Source organism: Manacus candei, unplaced genomic scaffold (assembly GCF_025592945.1).
Source record: "Manacus candei isolate 608988 ecotype Guabito, Panama unplaced genomic scaffold, ASM2559294v1 h1tg000014l, whole genome shotgun sequence".
In the NCBI taxonomy this organism is placed as follows: Eukaryota; Metazoa; Chordata; class Aves; order Passeriformes; family Pipridae; genus Manacus; species Manacus candei.
In genome coordinates this window covers 6,753,618-6,769,486 of record NW_026138062.1, presented here as the reverse complement: position 1 = coordinate 6,769,486, position 15,869 = coordinate 6,753,618, and the positions used below count along the sequence as shown (strand labels likewise).

Here is a 15,869-nt window from a genome sequence, read left to right as displayed (position 1 = left end):
CTAATTCTGTCCTTTATCACCACAGAGAGGATAACTGTTTCAGCTGGAAGAGATTGCAATTGTTGTTTTAGGAAATTGAGGAAAGTCTTCCATGCCAGAAAGCTCAAGGCTTGTTTTTTACATCATATATTCAGTGTTATTTGGCTGAATATCTATGTTTTATTGGATTGAAGGGAGCTAAAGTAACCTAGTTTAAAGACTCATTCTCTAGTATAGATTAAAAAAATTGCCCTGCAAATTTTGAACAACTATCACAGCTGTACTGTCCCCACTCAGCTGAGGTTTATTTAGCGTAAAAAATATAAATGTCTATTTCACCGGATAGCCAATGCATCCCACCTTTGTATCGCGGACTCGTGTAACGCCACGGTCCCCGTGGCAGGTAGAATGCTTTATTCACGTGTGCACCAGGTCTTTTATCAGCTCAGGAGGGGAAAAGGCCAGAACATAGGGCAGAGCATGAGACAGACAAGTGGGGGGACAAACCAGGATAGGGACACGGGCAAAAGAGGGAGGAACGTGGGAGGAACTGGGGAGAGAAGGGGCGAATGGAGGCTGTCCCCTCTCTGCAGCTTCTCCAGCCAATCGGCAGAGAAACAGAGGAGCAGGGAGGTGAACAGGCCGGGAAATACAAATTCTGGGGAAGCATACAATGTGTATATACATAATAACTGTAAAGTCTGTATCATAAAGTCCTTTCAATCACTGTACATCTTTTTCCACTTCTGAGATTTTCCCCATTCTGATTCCTGGTCCTTCACAATGTATGTATCAGATAAATGAAATATAGTTTTATTAAAAATGAAATGGTATTGCAAGACAATTGAACTATGAAAATAGTTTTCATAACAGACCAAGACTAAGTAATTTTTTTTTTGTCATATGGAGTGTTGTCATCTATTTTGACTGTGTGTACGTGATGAACATTAGTGATCTGACAAAGTCTCTGAGTTTATCTGAGTTTGGCAACCATTTTCCTTTTAAATATGAATTCATGATAAGTATTCAATCTTTCCATGCTAACTTAAAAAATATATTAGTATAAAAATTCTAATCCATGTCTACTGGAATCAGGGATATTTTAATGTTAAAGTTACTCACATGTCAATAAAAAATAGGGTTTAGAACTTTAAGTGTTGTACCCAGAATCTTGAATTCACTATTCCAGACATGCCTAGTAACTGTTTGACAATGATTTGTAGTTAGTTCAAGCAATCTACAGAGAACCACTGTTTTCCTTTTTTTTCCCTTTATCATAATTAGTTCAGTCTCTAAATATCAAAAGCCAAATAATATAAATGAAAAACATTTTATTAGTGTGAGCAGAAAAACACATTATGCCCTTTTTTTGGTAAATACTTTTTTAAGAAAACTGAACCCCTCCCCCCCCGAAAATCTTGCAATATATTGTGGATATTGTCCTTAAAACCTGGACTCATAGATGTTAGAAATGTCAGTCTGTGAAGATTTTCACGTTTGAAATTTGTAGAAAGCTTGATTTTTTACATTTTTTCTCGTTTTGTTAAATGAAAGATATTTATTCAGATTTCTGTTTATTACTTTGTGAAGTAAGTTATAATCCAAAATAATGTGTGAACTGAAAATGTGCACCAAAATTAAAAATTAATATTTTATAATTTTTTAAAAATGAGATGTTTAAATATAGTCTGAAAAATTTGTCAACTATATTTTGGCTGAAATGCCTACAAGAAGGACTTTTGATAAAACTAGAATTTTTGTCTAGCAAGTTTTTTCTTTCTAGAAAAGTAGAGAACTAACTTAGAGTTCCACATGTAAATGTATCAAAATGCAAAACTCTTATTTTAGTATTAAAGAGGATTGCTGTATCTGTTTGGCAATACAGTCTTTTCCTCTGCCTCTGAGGACAATGAAGTATCACTCTGAAAAAAAACTAAGCTAAATTATTCAACTTTCCTGAATTCTTAAGCTTTTATCCCCTTACTTCTTGAGTCTGTTCATAATTCCCATTATTTTCTTATCTCCAAAACAGCTTTGACCTTCATTAATTCAGTTTTCACCGCATCTCTCTAAAATACATTAGTAGTTTAACAAAGACTGAAACATTTATTCTATTATTAACTCTGATATCCAGCAAGAAACTCTGATCAAGAATAAGGCTTCAAGTATCCTAGACACAGTGAAAACAAATAAACAGTCTCTACCCTAGAGATATTTAAGCTGTGTACTGTCAGTGCTTACCTTCCTTCCAAAGTATGAGCAATAAAATAACTTTCTATCTATTGTGAAAAAAATACAGTGAAATTCTTTTCCTTTGTGGAAGCTATTGATTTATTTTAGCTGGATAATTGGTCCCAAGAGCCTTGATCAGAAACTGGAAAAATTCCTGTGTCTCATTAAGTGTTTTAATTTAGCAACCTTGCAGTACAGTTGTAAAAAATTACCTTCCTTGGCATATAAGCTACTCAATGACTGATGACAATTAAAGAAAAAGGCAACAAAACAAAAAAAAACTTTATTGCTACTTCATTTGTCTTTAAAGAAAAAAAAAGGTAGACCTTGTCTTATGCATTTAGTATCAGAAATTTGTTTTGATTTAATCAAAAATCCTTATTTGGACCTGAAAAACTTACAGAAAACACATGCATAAAAGGTTTGAGTTTCCTTATGGGAAAGGAAACGGCAAATAATTGCATCTTGAGCCTCTATTATTTATTAGACCATTACAAGCATAACAGACCCAAAAAGAGAAGCCAGAACTGCCCTTTTGCATGTGAGTGCCTTAGCCAGAACTTCATGAGTAATATATAAGGATAAACTAAACTCTAGTTTAAAAGTACTACATCTTTAAAAAGTTGCTGCATTGAGTTGAAAAGATTCCTTTTTCCAAATTTATTTTTGGTCTCAGTTGCTCCTGGACACTTGATTGCTCAGACACTGGGTTGAATGTCTATTTATCAGGAGTGATTAGTTTTTAATGAAATTTTATTGTCCTGGGATGTAGGGGATGTATCTTTAAAACCTGTAAATGTCATCTTTATCTCAGGACATCATTCTTACTATTAATACCCTACATAAAAGAGATCAGCATCATCACAACCAAAATGGAGGTTGAAAAAATTAAAAGTGTCATACAGAGCACAAGTGGCTTCCCACTAATTCTAGAACATAACAGACCTTATGTGAGAAAGAATTTAATATATTCACAGACCACAGTACTTCTAAGCATAGGAATTTAAGTAAAAGCACCTCAAGATACCCAAGAGTTGACTGAAGATTTAGTCAAGACTTCTCGAAACAAAACCAAGGGACATTTAAATTCCTAAGTCTGCATGTAAATTAACTTCATAGATCACTCTTTGTTCCCACATCATCAAAAGAAGAAAAGTACAAGTATCTTTTAAAGAATTCATTTGACATACAGCCACAAATAAGACCACCAGCAATTAAGGGCTTCTGCATTTATGTATGCTGAAGATTGCATAAATTTTGTACTCAGAGAAAATCAAAAACACTACTTGAGAAGATAAAGCACAAATTATCTGAAACTCACTTTGAACATTTTGTGTTATTTTCTATTGCAATATCTCTTATAGACTCAGACTATGAAATGGCTTGTCAGACCACGACAATGTGATGAATTAACTAAAATTTTATGGCCTGGTTTGAGCAAAGTTCCAATTTCAGACAGTACAGAAAGTTTTCGAATTTATGAACATTTATCTTCTGAATTTTTACAGGGTAATGAATTTAATAATTGGACTGCTTAAGGTATTTAAATTCAATCAAGACAAAGCTGCTGAATCCATTTGTGACTTCATTATAAAAGAAATAAAACAACAAAATAAATTTTATTTTTATTCCATGTAAGTTATGATACCACTTTAGAAGACGTTTTAAACCCAAGTTTTAGAAGAAATTTTAAAACTGAGCTTTAGAAAAAAATCTGTGTGGAGTTCTGCTGGCTGGTACACATACCCTCTTTCTATGGTATCTTTTAAGTTAAGAAAGTGGTATATTTTCATAAGACATCTTCTGTGCAAAGGTAAAAAAAAGAAAAAAAAAGAATTTTTCTAACTGTAGTGTTAAACTCCCTTTCCATAGCAATGACTTTGCTTGTGTTTTTGGTATCTACAAATTTTGTGCAAAATTCAATTCTATAACAACAGTATCATCAGCAAATAAAACTCAGGATTCTAAATTTTTTCATCAGTAAAAGATTTATCTCTGTCAGCCAGCTAATTTGGAATGATTTACCAGGCCCATTTCTTGTCTAACACGATGGAATATGTTTTATATGCTTCTAGTTCCTCTTGTAATTTTCTCCTTCAGTTTCTTGATAAAACAGCATCCCTTCTTTTTTTCTGCTACTTGTTTTCCAGCTGAGATATTACTGTTTCTATTTCTATCCAGAACTCTTTGCCAGATTTATTTTCATGATTACTATTCACTTTTTGATCTTTTTGAAGAAACAGATGCTGTATTTTTTTAAGTCAAAGGGAGAATTGGAAGTAAATTTTATTTTAACTTTTGTAATTACAACATCTCATATAAACCATTTTTGTCAGTTTTCCCTTGTTGAAAACAGGAAAATGAAGGACCGTTTCTCTATTACACTCTCAGCTACAACAAAATGAACCCCTTAAATGAAAGTCATTGAACAGATTAAAATATCAGAAGGTGATACACAGAGACTTACACTTCTAAACTGCGGTTAATACTTCCTAAAAAGCATTTGAATCTTGGTATTAAAATTCTATTACTCTCAGTCACATTTCACTACAGTGGACAAATGTAGATAAAACTAAGTTCTTCTTATGACTAGTGATAAGCCCTTAAATCCAAACTCTCCTACTGATAGTGGTCTAAGGTTATTATTTTATCCCTCTTTATGATTAACCTTTTTGTCTTTAAAACTAAAAGTATGTCTACAGGGAACGGAGGACAGCTGTGATAACAGAATTGAGGGAAGAGTGTTTCACATTTGATTCCGCAATAGCTTGTGTGTAGTGCTAAAATGTGTAAATTGCAATATTTGATATTCCACCTTAGCAGGAGACTTTACTGCTTCTCAAAGGTTTCTTTGATACTGCCAGTGAGCCATTGCCACAGTTCAGCTCAAGAGCAGCCATTTCATTGATTGTTAACATATGAATATTTCTACAAGTAAGCAACAGTTTATGCAATGTCAACTATTAAACAATGAAGACCAAAACAATATTAATTAGACACTAATAGATTGCATCTAACCCTAATTGAAAATGCTTTATCTCATGTTCAGTTAAAGAATCGTAATGGTGACTTCTATAATTTTCACATTATCTCACTGTTCTCTCTTCCCTTAGCAAATTATTCAGATTAGCTGTGATAACAATGCATGATTAAACTGTTTTGAAAAAGAAATAAGCTGCAGTTGTGTCCGTCTGTGAATGTCTGTGTCTTCCTACTATATCACCTGAAGCTACATTGAAAGTAGGAATGACGCCAATGAAAAGTGCAAGCTTGGCACAAATAGCCTACCAGTTGCATTATAATATTTGTTAGCTTTCCATAGCTTCACATTTTTTGTAAAATAGACGATCAAACAATATTAAAATAGCACTTTTTTAAGTATCCCTAAGGCTTCTTCCATGGCTGCTGTTGATATGACTGCATATTGTATCCCTGCTTAGTGGGTGTACTTCATATTACTTTGCTGACAGTCAGCATGAGGAGTAAAGCTTCATAACATTGACATCAATATCTTATAGTTTGCCCTCCCCATGTCTGATTATTAAAGACAACAGAAAATCAGCATGGATGCAGTGGTATGGTTTGGTGGTTTGGTAGTTGGTCTGTACAGCTTTCAGTCACAGATGTCGAGAGTCTGTGATCAAAAACTTAACTTCCTTGGTTTGTGATTAAAGTGTTCTTTCATGTGGCCGTATTCCCTTATGCCTGTGATTTCTGTTGCATTTATATACTACAGAAAAATTATTAAAATTCATACCTAAGTACCTTAACTTTAGTAAGTGTGACCTGGAAAACTGCTGTATAAAGATCAAGTTTTTTCTTGCAAGCTCTTTGTCTTGCTGCTCGAACAATGAATATTTTCTAGCTTTCTCATCTGACTTTGCTGTCAATTTGGTTGCTCCTGAGAGAGCCATCTATAAATATCAGCAAAAATACATTCAGTGAGTATGCCAGAACTTGATGTCAATCTGAATGTTTTCTTCAGGTTATCCTCATTCCCACCGTTCTCAGTTGATATTTTTTCTGGAAGAAAGCTTTTTTTCTCTCATCACAGCTTAAGTCAATTGGTCTTGCTGTTTGTTTTTGTTGGCAGTTTTCTCTAGCAAACTGGCTTGCTTTAGTATATACATGAAAATTCTTGTGCAGGTCTGTTTTTCTTTTTTAGATCCCTCAAATTTCATGTGTGTTTGAGAGACATGCAGAGGACAAAACTTTTCACTGAAGGATGGCTTTCAGTGCAGAAATCCTTTATATCCTTCTAAACATAAGTGGCTGAGAACTTCAAGATCTTGTTCGTATGAAAGTAAACTGTACTTGCCCTGAATCTCTGAAAAGTGTAATGTACATTTTCAACTAGATTTTTAAGCGTACTAAGACAGTTTATTGGCATTTTTAACTATCATAAATTTGATAGCTGAAGTTTTATTAAGCAAACAGCACTCATTATATACATAGATATGACAGATTCAAGTTTTCATGTACTGCCCTCTTCATTTTTTTTTTTGTTTTATTTTCTTGTTATATTCTTTATACTTATTTTCAGAGGAACATTTTGATTAAATACTAACATAAAGTCATTCTGTTCAGTGTGAAATTCCCTGCTGATTATATGTGTTTCCTTACACTAGGTCAGACTTGTTGAAATAAACTTGGAGTGCCAAGGATGACAAAAATCAGGAAAGAGTCAGAAAATAAATTCTTGGCAAACAGTAACCCTAAATCCTGAGGTTTATTTTCTTCTACAAGTCTCTGAAAAACAGTGGTGTCAGAACAGAGAATGTGGTCTAAGAGAGAATAAAATACACTTCTTCTGTTATACATATAGACAACCACAGTGGGCTTCATCTGATCCAGCTTCAGCCACCTAAACCATAAGTTTTAAGTTCTAATTTTTTATCAAGATGATTTGACACAAGAACTTCTAGAAGATTTTACTTTTCATACCATTAGATTAGTTACCCTTTGGAAGCACCAATCTATATTGATATGGAGAAAACCTGAGCAAATTTTCTTGTACTCTAAAGTCTGCTTTTAGAGACCTATAGTAATAGTAAATACTTATACATGGAGAGAACATAAGGAATATGCCTGCAGTAAAATCCATGGAACTATTGGATTTTGCAGGAGCTGTAGAAGAATTTTCTTCTTCCTACTTTTTTTTTACCTCTTCAGCCTTGTTATAATAGTATACTGAACAAAAGACATACCATTATAAACCATAGTTGATAAGAAAGAATGCAAAAATTTCCCAGGAGATATAACTAAAGAATATACGTATTAATATAAAAATTAGAAAAAACTTAGAACTATTTAGTAGCAAGTCTCGATATCCAAAATTTGTAAATTGCTTGCAAGTATCACAGTGAAAAATTTGCCTCATGTTTCAAATGAATAAAATAAACTGAATAAAATAGAGAATATTTGTACCAAAGCCTTCAGTTTCTTTGGGCCTCCATCCAACTGCCTCTTCCCATTTTGATTTCTGTGCGCAGTATATTAAATTATTTTCAAGTACATAAAGATGTGCTATTTGAGATGTTAAAATTTTGTTGGTATTTTTCTGATGTAAAGCGGAATTTTTGAATTACTTTTGTACTGATTCTGACCTGAAAGGATTTAACTTTCCTTATAGCAGACACCATGGTGCTGTGTTTTGGATCTTTGGGTAAAACAGTATTGCTAACACACCAATGTTTTGGTCAATGCTAAAGAATGCTTATAGAGTCAAAGCTTTCTCTTCTCCCCCCACCCAACTCAGTTTGCCCAGTGAATAGGCTGGGGGAGAGCAAGAATTTGGGAGAAGACACAGATGGGTCAACTGACACAAACTGGGCAAAGTGACAGTCCATATCATAAAATGGGATACAATAAAAACTGCATGTAAAGGAAGAAAGGTTGTTGTCTTCCAAAGTGGATATTACTTAGAGGTTGTCTGAGCATTGGTTTGCTTGTGGGAGGTACTGAGTAATTTTTTTATTAGCTGTTTGGTTTATGTGTTGGGTTTTTTAAATTTCCTCTACTTATTAATGTCTTTATCTTGGTTCATGACTTTTCCTGCTTTTGCTTTTCCTATTATCTCCATCAGCCTGCTGACGGTGAGGAAAGTGGGCAAGAAGCTGTGTGTGCACTCAGTTGCTGACTGGGGTCCACTCATTCGACTTTTAAAATCAGTTTATTCATTCTTTTAAGTTTATAGCCTAATTGAATCTCTGGTCTTTAGTAATTGAGTTCAAAGGCTGTCATCACTACCCAAAGAATGCATTGAAGATTGGCTCATCAAAATAATTTCAGTCTTAATAAAGAAAATACAAGTGAGAGAAGAAATAAAAACACATAGTGATGAATTAGACTGTCTGAGGTTTCAGGTTTGGAAACAGAATTTCTTAACAGTCGTGTCTTTTCTCCTTGAAGAAATGACTGTTGATAATCTCTACTAGTTTGTGTTTAAAAAAAAAATCACTGCATCTGCACTGTATTCAAGGCCATGGTCTAGTTTGTACTTTAAAACAATGCATTTATTCCAAGAAAGTCTTATGAAAAAAGGCTTAAACATATAACATTACACATACAAATGACTACATTGTTTTTACAAATTTGTCACAAGGAGACTGTCATAGTAAAAGCAAATGGTAGATTAAGGGTGAGAGATACTGGACACAGTTTGGAACACCTGAAATACTGATTAGATGTAAGAAAGAAATTTTTTTTACCATGAAGGTCATAAAATCCCTGAATTATTTTCCCCAGAGGTGTAGTGGAATTTCCAACCTTGGAGTTGTTCAAGAATTGACTAAAAATCGTCCCGAGCAATTTGATCTTACTGAGTCGGCTTTGCATGAGGAGGTAGGACTAGAGGTCTCCCAAGGTCCCTTTCATCCAAGTCATTATGAGATTATATTATATAATTAAAATAGAAGGTACAGATCAATTTTTAGCATAAAGAATTGTTCAATTATCACAGTATTATAATGTACTTTCATGAAATTTTTTCAAAGTTCTGTCTTTGAAATATATTCACTGAGATATCTTGCAGTTTTGGAATTAAGATAATCAGATTCTCCAACTATTTCTAAACTAGCTGAGAACAGAAAATTAGAAAACTGGCAGATTTAGTGTGTTAAAGATTTTCTTAAGGGACCCTGAGTTTTTAAAATATTTGGGTGCAACCTTAAGAAGCATGACCTGATGCAGGTTAAAGGATTAGTAGTTATTTAGTGTCACATGGTTATTATAAGCACATATATAATACTTAGACTCTGATTCCATAATATGCTTAGTATGCTGGCTGCTCCTGCTGAAGTCATATATATTTTTGCAGTATTGAGGTCAGATTAAAATAAAGGACTTCAGTACATAAACATGAAAGATGCCTGAAGTTAGCTGATCACATTTGGAATTAACAAAGTAATACAACTTCTAAATTAATCTCTTAAATGAAAAACATCTGCTTGTGTTAAACTGAGACATCCAGTAATAGATTTGCCTCCATTCATCTCTGTCAAAGTGAGTTACTTTTGCATGCAGACCCAAGGCAGCTACCCACATTTTTCCAACTGTGCTAATATTAGTGATTTAACCAGGATCCAGGTAACTCTTTATCTGTAGCTTTTTTTTTTCCCCCTCAGGATTCAGCTTTCTTCCAAAGTTATTTTTAGTTCAAACAGCTGTTTAGTCACAAAAAGAGCAGTTTCAATCCCAGAATAACAAGCTGTGCAGAGAGGCAGAAGCTCAGCCGTAGCACTAGGCTAACTTGCCTTCAAGGCTTCCTGGTTGGAGCTGACAAGCATCTGGCTAGTGACAGGCTGGTCTGTAACACTGCATGAGCTCACTTGTATCTGTTTGCAAATTACATGTAAACATGGGAAAAGTAAAACAGACTAAATTGTTGCAGCATCTTGTCTGTCAGACTCAGCCTATCCGGGAATTCACTGTGCTGATAATAAACTGAAGCTTATAAGGTTCTCACAAAACAAATAAATGCTGAGTCCTGTGACACTTATCGTCATCTCTTCAAAATGACAGCACCCTCAGATAGCAAAATTACAAACCCATAGATTTAGTTTTCTTTATATCTCCATGGAAGGCTATATACAGCTGTAAAACAGAATTTGACTTTACTTTGGCTTTTTTAATTGCTAGAATTTCAATCTGAATGTTAATAGCAAATGAGTATAAAATTATATTTCCTTTTAGATGGATGCAAAGATATAGTTTCTTCATCTGATATATACTGTGTACAATATCTGATAATCTTTATTTATCTGCAATCCTCTTTCATTTTGTCTCTCAGATGATAAATGTAGAACATACTTTTTTAAAATATAGCCATTAAACCAGTTGTGATTTAGACAACAAAAGACCATTGGAATAGATTTGATAAAGAGCACACCAAACAATTTCCAACTGATCCTATTCTGAATGCAAAAGCTGCTGGTGCTGATCACATTTAATAAATTATAAGGAAGGTCAAAGAAGGTGTACCCCCCCAAAAAACCCCCCAAAACAGTGCTGCAAAACTGGTAACAATGGACGAGGAGGAGGCTGAGGTGCTTAACAAATGTTTTGCCTCTGTCTTCAATTGTAAACTTTCTTCCCGTACCTCTCAAGTGGATGGACTGCAGGACTGGGACTAGGGGAGCAAAGTCACTCCCACTGTAAAAAAAGGTGAGGTTTGTGACCCCCTGAGGAACCTGAATGTACCTATGTCTATGGGACCTGATGAAATGCATCCCAGAGTCCTGAGGGAACTCGTTGATATAGTTGACCAGCCACTTTCCATAATATTTTAAAAGTCATGGCAGTCAGGTGAAGTTCTTGGTGACTGAAAAAGGAGAAACTTTGCATCTCTTTCTAAAAAGGATATAAAGGAGGAACCTGGAAACTACTGACCTGTCAGGCTCACCTCTGTGCCTGGGAGGATCATGGAACAGATCCTCCTAGAAGCTATGCTAAGGCACATGGGGAACAGGGAGGTGATTTGAGAAAGCCAGCACAGCTTCATCAAGGGCAAGTTCTGCTTGACCAACCTAGTGATCTTCTAGGATGGAGTAACTGCATCAGTGATCAAGGGTAGGGTTACAGATAGCATTTGCCTGGACTTCTGTAAAGCCTTTGACATGGGCCTCCAAAATATCCTTCTCTTTAAATTGGAGAGAGAAGGATTTGATGAGAGGACTGTTAGATGAATAAGAAATTGGTTGCATCTAGAGGGTAGTGGTCAATGGCTCAGAGTCCTGATGAAGGACATCAACAACAAGTGGTGTTCGTCAGAGGTCTGTATTGAGACCAGTGTTATTTAACATCTTCATTAATTGCAAAGATGAAGGGATCGAGTGCACCCTCAGCAAATTTATAGAGCTGAGCAGTGCTGTTGATACACCTGCAGAACAGAATGCTGTCCAGAGGAACCTGAACAAGCTCAAGGAGTGGTCCCATGAGAATCTTAGAGGTTTAATAAGACCAAATGCAAGGTGCTGCACCTGGGTCAGACTAACACCCAGTATCAATTCAGGCTGGGGGATGAACAGATTGAGAGCAGCCCTGCTCAGAAGGACTTGGGGGTGCTGGTGGTTGAGAGACTGGACATGAGATAATTGTATCCTGGAATGAGTCAAAAAAGTGTGGTCAGCAAGTCAAGGGAGGTGATTCTCCGACTCTACTCTGCTCTGGTGAGACCCCACCTGGAGTGCTGCATCCAGCTCTTGGGTCCCCAGCACAGGATGGACATTGACCTGTTGGAGTAAGTCCAGAGGAAGGCAACCAAGATGATTAGAAGAATGGAACATCTCTTCTGTGAGGAAAGGCTGAGAGAACTGGATTTGTTCAGCCTGGAAAAGAGATTGCTTAGCAGTGACCTAACTGGGATCTTCCAGTACCCGAAGGGAGCCTATAAGAAAAGTGGAGAGGGACTTTTTTTCAAGAGCATGAAGTGATAGGACAAGGGGGAGTGGATTAAAACTAAAAGAGAGTAGATTTAGATTAGATATTAGGAAGAAATTGTGAGCGTGAGCATGATGAGGCACTTGAACAGGTTGCCCAGAAAAGTTGTGGATATCCTATCTCTGAAGGTGTTCTAAGGTTAGGCTGTATGTAGGTCTGAGCAACCCAGTCTAACAAAAGGTGTCCCTTTCCATGGCAAAGGGGTTAGAACTATATGATCTTTAAGGTGCCTTCCAACCCAAACCATTCTATGATTCTACGAATATAAAACACAAACTCCCTATTTGCAATTTCAGACTTTCTGTGACAAGTAAGATTGTTTAGTCTCATAAGTCAGTCATGATTCTGGTCCTGATACAGTAAAGTTCCTAAACACCCAAATTCCTCCAACATTTGCCTGTAGATTGTGTGCACATGTAATGTGTGCAAATGCTGTGTTTACCCAGCATACAAATGATATTTTGGTAACACATCTGTGTTGCTATTTTGGAGGAGTTAACATTAGACCTACTTCCATTTGCAGAGTTTGTCCTAAATATTACAAGGTAGGAATTAACCTTTTAGCTAAACTCCAGTGCCAACCTGTTTGTAGTAATTTCATTAACTTTTCAATATGGGAATATGATGCTTACAGAACCAAGATTAAATATAGTTGTGGTTGAGGTATTTCTTTTTGATTATTATTGTTATTACCGAATGCTATAGCACTTCTGCAGAGTTCAGTAGTTTAAAACAATTTTTTTACAATATACCCAAAATTCATGTTCAGTAGAAAATATCAACTCGCTTTAAAACTATTGCTGCTTTACTCTGCTAGGCTTACCTTCTGGCAATATTTAAAATTAAATGCTAGTCCTGATGAATCAAGGCTTAAACTTACATTGAATTCATTCATAGCAAGATTTGACCTTTAATTGACATCTAGTTAAATCTCTTTTACTGGAATAATCACTACAAAACAGAATAAAAATGGTAAATCTAATTACTTTTAACAAGTGCCAAATTATTTACCTCATCTGTTCAACTGGTAAACTGGTGTTATTTTTAAGTCTACACACAGTAATTATCTGAAAAAAATTGCAGCTTTGCAGAACAAACGTCTTTTTTTTATATAAAATTTTATTCTTTCTACTTTCCCTGAGGTATTCTAATTGTGTTACACTTACTTTAAAGAGCAAGACTGTTAAAAGACACGGATCCAAAATTAAGGAAGAGATTATTTGAAAGAAATTTTGAAAATACATACAATGGATTTAGCCTCATCCCAGATACCCTAACACATGAGTAGAAACATCTAATCAAGCAAACTTTCTCTAGCAATGAAAACATGCTGTGCAGAAAGTGGGTAGAAAAATTAAATGCTAAAAGCCTCACCAATACTAACTCCACTTTAGAAGAAAGATGAAAATATACAGACTGTTACTTAGGAGTTCAAAATTTTGCTATGTTAGTGAATTTAACATCAACTTACATGTAATTTTCTAGTGGTCATGAGGCTCATCGAATATATTCTGGTACAGAAAAGAATGAAATAAAAAGAAAATTTTAGAAAATTTTAATAATCACATGTAATCAAAAGAATTTTGAAGCATAATTTATCTTAAAATCAATACTGAATATCTAAGACATTACTTTTACTGCCATTTATGAAATAAAAGTGTATGTTGCTTCTATCAGCAGATTCCAATTAAAAAATATAATGTGTGCTGATGTAAAAGGCAACTGTAGCATCTTAGGAGGTGTCAAAGACTCCTGAAATGTCCTGCAATTCAGCATTACATCATCCGGTGTAAAATTCCCCAGTCTAGGGAAGGTATTGGGAGTTTTCTCACCTAGCTTAAGCCGTATAAAGCCCCACCAAATTCCCTCACCACCCTGGACTTCCCTTGACGGCAAGGTAGGCATTGAGGGGGTTTGCCTGCCACCCTGATCAAGGACTTGTCTCCATTCATACCTTTTCTTTGAGCTACTATCTTCCGGCAAGGGAAGGATACAGGATCTCCCTTGATTTGTTTTTATTTTCTGGTGGCTGTTCCTGTTTCTGTCTCAAGGAGGGCAGAGCATGGTTCCACCCATCTCTCTCTTTCTCAGATTCCCTGATATTCCTTAAGCTTTGTACTTCCTCTCATAGTTCTACCATGAGACTGAATAAGTTGGCCACTTGCTCACTCCTCACACAGTTGTTCTCACTACTGCCATCAGGTACTAGTGAAAACTCTGGCACTCTCTGCGCCTTAGACCTGGACAGCTGCATGTTTTCATGGAAACTCTGTCTGGGTTGCCACATCCTTTCTGGCAGATGCAGAGGTCATAGATTTCTGTCAGGTGGATACCATAACTAATCTCCTTTCTGAGAGGATGATGACCACAAGTTGAACTCACCTCGAGCTGATAGGGTAACAACGCTGTGTGTGCCCTTCCATGTGAACGGCCGTCTGCTTGCTGCACTGCACCCTCACTGACACCCCATGTCCTGTTTGCCTGCTCTGATCACAGTGTTCCTGGTCACTTGTGTTCCCAAAACTACGTGCAGTTGTAGGGGTGACCATAATTCCCAGGCTCCAACAAAAGCTGCTGGCACCTCACTGATCTCCCCCCTTCATGGTGATTCTCTGCCCCAGGAAACCCTCTTGTGCACCAAGATCTAGTGCTCCACTGTAAATAGGCCTGGCTCCAGAACACCTTGCCTCAGATTGACTTTCTTCCCATTCTACTTTTCATTCTGGCTACACTGGGGTGCATGATATCTTGAGCTTACATGAGGACTTTATCCAACATTGTCTATCATCTTCAAAGGAAGATGAAAGTAAATTTAACCTATGTGAATTATTTTTAAAGCTACCATAGATTGTGGGGCTATTTTTTTTTCTTCCGTGTTAACTAGTTTTTTTCCTATCATAAGTATATTAAGGTGATAATACTTTTAGTTTCATTACCATTTAGTACCTTCTGTATGCAGCTAGTTTCTTTTTGATATTCAAAGCAACAAATTATGTTAATTTCTTCAGTAACTTATCCCACTCAAATCCATTATACTGTTCCACGTTGTGAACAGCAGGAGTGTGATCCCTCAGCTAGTAGAGGCCAGAAAGCAATAGCATTATGTGAGTGTGAATGCCAGTTCCTTTTCTTCTGTTTTTTTTTGTTTTTGTTTTCTTTCCTTTTATTTGGTTTTGATTTGTTGTTAAAGGCAAACAACATTTTATTTCATTTACCAAAAACCAGTTTATATATTGAAATAATCACTTTTCAAAATATTTAGTGTTCTTTGATGTAAACAAAGAAAGACATTGCCTCTATTGATGTTTTGATATTTATGTTGCATCTCCATCAGAATATATGCGTATTGCACCCATGAAAATATCAAATGAATTAACTATGATCATGCTATTAGGATTAGCACCACATGAATTCATAATGTCAGAATTTATTTTATTGTTTCACTATTTCATTTCAAGTGTCCCATCATTTTCAACATATTTGGTATTCACTGTGTTAATAGTGATTGTTACTAATTCATGCAGAACTGTCATGGAAATTTCCACCAAAATCTCACCATAATTCCTATTTATAAAAATATTTAAACCCTATCCTTAGATAATGATGACTGATGTTATTGATGAACTGAAACTAAACAGTTTAGCTACATAGTGTCACTTCTGTAGTCTCTGAAAATATGTTTTGACAGACATCAAAAACTTCAGACTATAACCATGAAA

General features: G+C 35.6%; 1 long non-coding RNA gene across 1 annotated transcript; it reads right to left on the bottom strand.

Annotated features, from left to right (window-relative positions):
- Positions 1-346: 346 nt before the first annotated feature.
- Positions 347-14,588, bottom strand: LOC127467610 (uncharacterized). Its single transcript, XR_007903217.1, has 3 exons — positions 14,533-14,588; positions 13,525-13,661; positions 347-423 (listed from the first exon to the last, which is right to left on the bottom strand). It is a non-coding gene; the product is annotated as an uncharacterized LOC127467610 (long non-coding RNA).
- Between the last annotated feature and the right edge of the window lie 1,281 nt (positions 14,589-15,869).